Below are 10085 nucleotides of genomic sequence, written 5' to 3' on the forward strand. Positions count from 1 at the left end.
AATGAAAATCCACAAACAAAGCACACAATAAACCGCTCCTAAATAGAATAAAAACTATAACGAATGGGAGAAGATGTGAAAGAATTCCCACAAATCCTCCTTGCCCTTTGTTTGTTTGTCTCTTTGTTGTTTGTTTTTTCACACAGAGTCTCATTCTGTTGCCCAGGCTGGAGTGCAGTGACGCCATCTGGGCTCACTGCAACCTCTGCCTCCCAGGTTCAAGTGATTCTCTTGCCTCAGCCTCCTGTGTAGCTGAGATTACAGGCCAAAATGCCCAGCTAATTTTTGTATATTTAGTAGAGATGGGGTTTCGCCATGTTGGCCAGGCTTGTCTTGAACTCCTAGCCTCTGGTGATCTGCTCACCTCCGAAAGTGCTGGCATTACAGGCATGAGGTACCGTGCCTGGCCACCCCTTGACATTAAGAATGGGTGCAGATAAGTACTATGATATTAAGGTAATATTGAAAGGTTTTCGATTTCCTGAGGCATGATACCTTCAAACATTACTAAGATAATGCAGAAAAGTATAAACTATTCTCACACATGAATTAGATAAAAACACTTCTAGAAAATTTTAACGTGCTCAACCACATAGCGAGTTTAAGGAATATTATATCAAAAAGTCAGGATAGGAGTCAACTTTGTGGGGGATAGGCACGGACTAACAGAAGGGAAATACAGAAGTCATTGGAAGATTACAAAAATGCTTTTATTCCCAGGCTGGATGGAGATTTCTTGAGAGTTCTTGTTGTCATTATGTTTTATAACTTACATATATTACTTTTGTTCTCTTGTATGCTTCAAATAATTGAGGAAAAAAAAAAAAACAAAGGAAGACTATATCTAAGAGAGTTTACTGAGCCGAAGAATGTGACACTTATTAAGCACTGGCAAATGTAGTAACATGAGTCTTCATATTAGTGAGACAGAGGACAAAAATTCGTGACCATTGTGACAAATTAGAAAATTACATGGACATAGTTCAGTGTTTGGTCTTTTAAGAAACAGCCAAAAGACTAAAATCTCTGAAGATGTGCATAGAGAAGAGTATAGCATATGATCATCATGGCCCCTCAAACCGTTAAATAAAAGGCAAACTTTTCATTTAATATCCTTAGGACAGCAGGCTAATTATATTTGATAAACCATACTAGATTGTTACATCATTGTTATACCTAAAATAGCAGTGTGATTAAAAACAAAATACAAAAGCATCCATAGAGTCCTGTATGCAGATTGGTGAGAATGTGATCATTTTCCTGTGGGGCAGACCTTTCCATGTATGGCCAACTACAAAACCATAGGGTAAATTTTCATAGGTTGCCGACAATCATAACAATAAAAACTTATATAAAAACCAGAAGGAGAACATTAAAAAAATTTCATCATGTCAGAAGACTGCTATAAACGATATTAGAAGGAAAACAACAAATTTGAAAAAAGTAACACACTTCTAGTGAATATCATAGGCAAACAACAAATTCTGATATGTACAAATCAACAAAAAAAAAAGGAATACCTTAGTGGAAAATTGAGCAAAAACTATAACATGAAATTTTTAAAAATGGGCACATTAAAATGGACAATAAACTGATAAAAAAGGTGTCTACTTTCAGAAGTTAGCAAAGACATGCAAACTTTAAAAATTAAGATGGCATTTCCCATCCGTTATATTTTCAAAGTCTAAAATCAATACTAATAATATAAATAGGATGTTGGAAAGCAGGCAAACTTCTTTTTTAAATTGATAAAAGTTTTCTAAAGAGCAAGTTATAGTATTGTATACATGCTCTTTAATCCAGCAACTCTACTTGTGAGAATTTCTCTTAGAAAAAAAAACCCCAAACCCCAAATGCATGAGTGTGTTAGTAGGATAGTTATGATAGACTTCAGATAGATAGATTTTTATGCATATATTAAATAATTATAAACCATCTAAAATTTCAATAAGAACAGTTTGGTAAATAAATTACCTTACATTCATGCCTAGTACATAGTCAATCAGTGAGGATTAGCAAACAAATTATCAAACAGAATGCCCAATATGGTCCCATCCTTATATAAAACGAAAAATGTCTCAAATATGTTATATTTGTCATTATATATATATCACATTAAATATGAGATTATATATATGAAATTATATACATGACATTGTGTGTGTGTGTGTGTATATATATACACATATATATATAAACGTGTATAATATACTGAATTGTGTTCTCCCACCAAACTTACAGGTTGAAACTCTAGTCCCCAGCATCTCTGAATGACTGTATTTGGAGATGGAGTCTTTAAAGCAAGCTTGTCCAACCCACAACCTGCAGGCTTCACATGGCCCACAATGGCTTTGAATGTTGTCCAACATAAATGTGTAGACTTTCTTAAAGCATTTTGAGGTTTTTCACAATTTTTCTTTTTTTAAAGCTTATCAGCTATTGTTAGTGTTAGATTTTACTAAGATGATAATTCTTCTTCCAGTGTGGCCCAGGGAAGCCAAAAGATTGGACACCCCTGCTTTAAATAGATGATTTAGTGATATGAGCCTGTTAAAGTGAGCCCTAATCCAATCTCACTGGCGTTCTTATAAATTTGGGCACACAAAACACCAGAAACAGTCACACACAGATAAAAGATCACGTGAGGACACATGAGAAGGCAGCTGTCTGCAAGTCTGGAAGAGCAGCATAGTGATTACTCAAGGACCTAGAAATAGAAATTCCATTTGACCCAGCAATCCCCGTACTGGATATATATCCAAAGGATTAGAAATCATTCTATTATAAGGACACATGCACACGAATGTTCATTGCAGCACTGTTTACAACAGCAAAGACTTGGAACCAACCCAAATGCCCATCAATGATAGACTGGACAGGGAAAATGTGGCACATATACACCATGGAATACTATGCAGCCATCAAAAATGATGAGTCTGTGTCCTTTGTAGGGACACGGATGAACCTGGAAACCATCATTCTCAGCAAACTGACACAAGAACAGAAAATCAAACACCGCATGTTCTCACTCATAGGTGGGTGTTGAACAATGAGAACACATGGACACAGGGAGGGGAGCATCACACACTGGGGTCTGTAGGGGAGAACTAGGGGAGGGACAGTGTGGGGTGGGGAGCTGGGGAGAGACAACATGGGGAGAAATGCCAGATATAGGTGATGGGGAGGAAGGCAGCAAATCACATTGCCACGTGTGTACCTATGTAACAATCTTGCATGTTCTTCACATGTACCCCAAAATCTAAAATGCAATAAAATAGACGTTAAAAAAAAGAAGAATACTACAAGAGGTACATTTACTAAAACATAAGAAGTGTTGGCAAGGATGCAGAGAAACTGGAACTCTTGTGCATCACTGGTGGGAATGCAAAATGGCACAGCCCCTATAGAAAACGTATGACATTTCCTCACAAATTTCAAAATAAAATTACCGTATGATCCAGCAAAAAAAAAAAAAAAGGAAAAAAACCTGCTGGATCTTGGAAGTAAGACCCAGACACCTTGATCTTGGACTTCCAGTCTCCAGAACTGTGAGAAAATAAATTTTCATTTTTTAAGCTACCCAGTTGCGGTTATTGTTACGGCAGCCCCAGCAGACCAATATTGTAGATTAGGTATGCATGGATAAACATGTCATCAGTTACCTGACTGAGATATACTCTGAAAAATGTGTTATTAGGTGATGATTTTGTCATTGTGCGAACATTGAGCACCGTCACACAAATGAGATGTTGTAGCCCACTACACACCTAGACTGGATGGCATAGCCTATTGCCTCTAAGCTACAAACCAGGACAGCATGTGACCATTTACACCAGTGTCACCACAAACACATGAGGAGTGCATTGTGCTACTCTGTTCTGATGGCTGGGACATCGCTAGTAATGGGAATTATTCAGCTCCATTATGATATTATGAGACCTACCATGGTACATTCAGTCCTTCATTGACTGAAATGCTGTTATATCACATGAGACTGCATTCTTATTACAGACACACTTATAATGTTTTTATATATATTTAAGGGACTAAATAATATAGCCTGCAATGTCAATACTTTTTCTAGATAGTAGTTTCAATTTTTAGTATATTTGTATAGCTATTTTTAATTATCTTGAGGTTTTGTAAGAACAAAAATAAAGCTATTTTAATGTGCAAAAATATTCGGTACTCAATTGATTCTTGTTTCTCTGCTGCAACATCTAGTGTAGTATCTTATGCATAAAAAGGACAATAAAAATTATTGATTAAAACAGTTAAAGACCAGATTGTATTAGTTGTCACGTTTTTGTCAAGTGACTCTTAAAAACACAATGAGCTTTCATGGAGCTACAGTTTCTCCAGCTTTTTATTAATAAATGCCCAGGCCTGTATTTTCAGGGTGCGCTCTGTCAGCCTATCTAGTTGACATACTTATAGGACTCGATATTTGGCCCTTAAGTATGTTTACCTCTAGTTTTCTTTTGAGCACTTTTAGTTCGTTACTATTAATAGATTCTATTTTGGGGCTTGGTTGTCGTGATTTATCTTTTTTTCCTGACACTGCATTTTGGTCAGGCCACGTGTAGGCTTGCTGAAATGGTTCCTCGACCTTTATATTTTTTTCCCCCGTGGCCCCTCATCTTATTTTCGTCTCTGAAACTACTATGCCATATTGATAAGTGAGAATGGATGGGGCCCCAGTGTCTGACACAGATAAAGCTATCAAAAATAACCCGCAGGGGCAAGCCCCAGGTCCAAATAGGTCTTCTGAGATCTGTAGCAACACTTCAGAGTTCCTCTCCCTGAACATGCATTTAATCATTGTGCAGATGCGAGCCGTTTTCCCTTTGCCCCTAAACTCTGGATCCTGAGATCACAAATCTGTACCTCCTGCAGGCATCTATCTTTTATTAATGGAAACATCAAAATTCTGGCGCAGCTTTGGCAACTCAGTTTGCAAAGGATTATTAAGCTCTTTTGAGTGTTCCAGAAAAGTAAGGTGCATGTCTGGTATCCTTAAAAGTCCTGCAGAGATGGAAACTTAGTCAATTGCATTTTAGATGACGGCATTAATAGCTTTTGCACTTCGTGTTATTAGTAAAAGTAGTTAATAGAAGCCAAGTCGGTCTATGTGGGGTAGTGAGAGACATTACTAATTTGTAGCTCTTCGGTTTTTAGTATCTTCTATCATAAAAAGAAAAGTCTTGACTGTGGACCTGAAAATTTAACTGCCCCCACCTGCCGATTTCCTCTATTTTAAACATTTTATATTAATGTGGTACATTTCATAAAATTGTTAAGCCAATATTGTTGCTTGCACTAAAGCTTATAGTTGGCCTTAGAAACCCTGTTGTCATACATCCTACAGGTTTTGACAAATGTATAGTGACATGTATCCACCAGAATGGTGTCATACGGAACAGCTCACTGCCCTAAAATCCCCAGCAACCAACCTACTCAAGTCTCCCCACTCCCATCTACAACCCACGGAACGCTTGGCAATCACCGATCTTTTCTCTGTCTCTGCACTTTTGCCTTTTTCAGTGTAACACATAGTGGAGTCATACAGTATGTAGCCTTTTCCAACTGGCTTCCTTTATCAAGCAATATGCACTTACGGTTTCTCCATGTCTTCTTGCGACTTGATAACTCATTTATTTTTATTGTTGAGTAATTTCCGCTGTCTGGATGCACCATGGTTTGCTTATCCATTCACATATTGAAAGACATCTTTGTTCCTTTCAAGATTTGTATTCGGCAATTACAAATAAAGACGTTATGAACATTTGTGTGCAGGGTTTTGGGTGGATGTTAGTTTTCAACTCATTTGCCTCAATACCAAAGAGCACAGTTGCTGTATCATATGGCAGGAGAATGGTCAGTTTTGCAACAAACTACTCAACCGTCTTCCACAGTGGCTGTGTCATTTTGCATTCCCACCAGCAACGAGTGAGAATTCCGGCTGCTCCACATCCTCAGCAGCGTGTGGTTGTCGCAGGGTTCCTGATTGTTACCATTTTAGTAGGTGCGTAGTGGAATGCCATTGTTGGATTAATTTTCATTTGCTGACAGACATCAAGGTCGACATGATTATGTGCTTATCTGCATCTGTAGGTCTTCTTTGATCAAGCATCTCTTCTGATTTTTTTTGTTCATTTTTAAACTGGGCTTTTTTCTTATTGTTGAACTTAACTATTCTTTATATATTTTTGGATATAACTTTTTTATCAGATACAAGTTTTGCAAATGTTCCTTCTCAACACGTGGCTTGTCTTTTCAGGCTCTTAAAAATCTGTTCTTTGTCATTCCATTAAGTTAATTCATGCATCGAATAGAAAAACGGAGGGGCCAGCACGGTGGCTCAGGGGCCAGGCGTGGTGGCTCATGCCTGTAATCCTAGCACTTGGGGAAGCTGAGGCAGGTGGATCACGAGGTCAGGAGTTTGAGATCAGCCTGGCCAATACGGTGAAACCTCGTCTCTACTAAAAATACAAAAATTAGCCTGGCATGGTGGCACAAGCCTGTAGTCCCAGCTACTTTGGAGGCTGAGGCAGAAGAATTGCCTGAACCCCGGAGGTGGAGGATGCAGTGAGCCGAGATTGCACCACTGCACTCCCACCTGGGCGACAAAAGAAAGGAAAGAAAAACAGAAAATTCAGATTGAATAATGAATATTATTCAATATTCATTATTAAACTAAATTCAGTATTAAACTAAATTCTATTTAGAGGAAGTCATTGATAATATTTTGATATTGGCAAATTACAATCTTATATGTTTGTATGTATATACATATACAAACACATATATACCTTGTAGGCAGAATAAGCTCCCCCTCCAAGATATCTGCGTTCTAGTCCCCCAAATTTATTACTATGTTATGTTACTTGGCAAGAAGGAATTCAGGTTTCAGGAGAAATTAAGGTTTGCTATCAGCTGACTCTGAGATGGGGAGATTTCTCTTGACTATCTGGTGGGCCTCATATAATCACAAGGGTATGTGTAAGTAAAAGAGGGAGGCAAAGAATCAGGATAAGTGAAAGTTGGTGAGACTGGACTGCTGGCTTTGAAGATGTGGGAAGGGAACTCAAGCCAAAGCCTGAGAATAGCATCTACAAGTTGTAAAAGACAAAGGAATAGGTGCCTCCCTAGAAGCTCCAGAAGAAATGTACCCCTGCTAATGCCTTCGATTTAGCAATGAGACTTATTTTGGATGTATGATCTCTGGAAATATGAGATAATTTTTTTTTTTTTTGAGACACGGTCTTGCTCTGTTGCCTAGGCTGGACTGCAGTGGCACGATCACGGCTCATTGCAGCTTCAACCTCCCTGGCTCAAGAGATCCACCCACCTCAGCTACCCAAGCACCTCTCACACACTAACACGCCCAGCTAATTTTTGTATTTTTTGTAGACATGGGGTCTACAAAACCCCATGTTGGCAAGGCTGGTAATGAGCGCCTGGGCTCAAGCAATCCTCCTGTCTTGGCCTCACAAAGCACTGGGATTACAGGCATGAGCTACCGCACTGGGCCTAAATTTATATTTCTTTAAGCCATTAAGTTTGTGTTACTTTGTTATAGTAGCAATAGGAAACTAATGCATATGTGTATATACATAAATATAAACATAAACATGTATTTATAAAAATGAAATTATATGAAGCATCGTATTTTATGATCTGCTCTTTGAGTTAATATAACATGATCCTCTATCAACATCAATCCAATATATCTGAATATTACTATTTTTAGAGTGGGTGTAGTCTAAATATATAACCACACAAAAGATCTATTTTCTAAATTATTTCTTTACCCCACACAAAAAGAATAACTCAAAATGGAAAGAAGGAAAAAAAAACACGATACCAATTGAATAATACAAGCCAGACATTTTATTTGTATTATCTCATTTACATTATACAGTATTTCTACAAGGCATGTTTTTCTGACATTTAAAAGATGCAATCCACAAAGCTGGTAAGTAACAGGGGCTGGTACTTCATCCATTCTGTCTGATTCCAAAACTTACAGTGGCTGCAGGACCCCATGTTGCGTAAATGGGTACAAGTGGACTGCCCAATACTTGAGCTTTGTGTTGAGCTAATGATGTAGAATGCAATGCTACTTATCGAGTTATTACTTTAATTACTAAGAATTACTTCTAATGAATAATGCATAGAATGAAAATACTTATTTATAAATTGTGGTGGTTTTAAAATATATCCCCCACCGCTTTGATAATCCTTAATTCCCCTTCCTCTCGAGTGTTGACTGAATGTAGTAACTTCCTTCCAGGGAAGAGAAGGTGTTGGAAGTAATGGTGAGTGACTCCCAGGATTGGGTTATAAAAGGCGTCATCTCTCCCTCCATGGTCACTTTCCTGGCTCACTGGCTTTGGGGAGGAAGCAACTAACCAGTCATGAGAACACCAAGTCAAGCAGCCACGTGGAGAGATTCACACAGCAAAGAACGGAGGCCTGCTGCCAACAGCCGTGGGAGTGAGCCATCCTAGCAGCGGATCCTCCAGCCCTAGTTGAGCCTTCTGATGACTGGAGTTCTGGCCAACATATTGATAGAAATCTCATGAGCGAAGCCCAGTCAGACCATTTGGCAAAGCTGCTGCCAAATTCATAGCCCATAGAAACTATGTAAGATAATAAATGTCTATGAATGTCTGTGTTTCCAGTTTCAGGATAATTTGTTTCTTTTTAATAGGTAACTAGTGCCTAAGGAGAGTTGTTTTATCAGAAAAGTTCTTACAACTCCAATATTCCTTGGTAGTATGAAATATAATAGTAAAGGGGAAAGATTGAAAAAAAAGAAATAAGATCTGTAACACATTGAACCAGGGAGGAGATTGATGAAAATAGAAACCTTGGGTTCAAATTCAAATGATGTAAAAACATTTTAAGAAGTAGTATCATTGATGTTCTAGGTAAAAGGCTTATTTTTAGAATATAGTGTTTTAAAATTTTAAGACTAATTTCCCTTGCAAGCTCTATTGGTGCTTAGGTTATCTAGAGAATTCATTCATCTATTCAATTTCTCGAGCCAGGAAGTTGGGGCTCAGGCAGACTGTGTCCTTTCAACTTGCCCTCTTTTGCTAACCGGCCACCAAGTGCTGTTGATTTCAGAGCTCAGTTATTTCCAAAATCTGCCTCCTTGTCTCCTTCGGTCTGCCACTGCTCTATTTCTGACACTCATCACTTACAGCTTAGGCTTCACACCACTTCAGTGTGTTCTCTGCAGTGACGTCAGAGTAATCGCTCTAGAATGCAAATCTAATCTTGTCACTCTTCTTCTAGATAAAGTTCAAATTCATTAACTTGACAAAAAGATTCCCTGTGATTTGGCTTCAGACTCCATCCTGAATTTTACTTCCTGCTCTTCTCCCTCATTCTCTCTTGTGCCGTCAGGCCTAACAAGCCAGGGATTCTCTTCCTGCAATGTCCTTTCATCCCTCTTAATGTCCCCACAGTGCAAACCCCAGCTCTGCTACTTTCTTGTGCGTGCCCGTGGGTCATGCATGCCTTACCCTCTCTAAGTCTCAGCGCTCTCATCTATAAAATAAGGATACATATAGAATATGATCCATAGGGTTGCTTTGATAATTATGAGATAATACATGTAAAATCCGGGGATGGGTGTCTGAAATACAGTGAATGTTAAAGATGTAACATTCTGCTAAAAATCTTTAACCTAAATATAGTCATGAGAAAACCTTCAGGTAAACCCATCATGTGAGACATTCTACAAGAAGGCAGGCCTGGACTTCCGGAAAAAGTCCCTTGGATACATACGCACACACACACTCACACACAATTTGAGGAACTGCCCCAGATTAGAAAAGACTCAGATATAATAACCAACTTGATTGGAATGTGGACTGGGAAAAAGAAAGCTACCAAAAACCATTTTGGAACATCGTGGAAGCTTTAATATGGATTTCATGTACTATTGGTTTAATATAAATATTCTTAGGGAGGATAATGGTGTTGAGGTTATGTTGGGTAATATTCTCATCATGAAGGATGCACACTAAAATATTTAGGAGTGATGTGTCATGGCGTCTGTAGTGTATTTC

This window comes from Callithrix jacchus, chromosome 7, assembly GCF_049354715.1.
Source record: "Callithrix jacchus isolate 240 chromosome 7, calJac240_pri, whole genome shotgun sequence".
Lineage (NCBI taxonomy): Eukaryota > Metazoa > Chordata > Mammalia > Primates > Cebidae > Callithrix > Callithrix jacchus.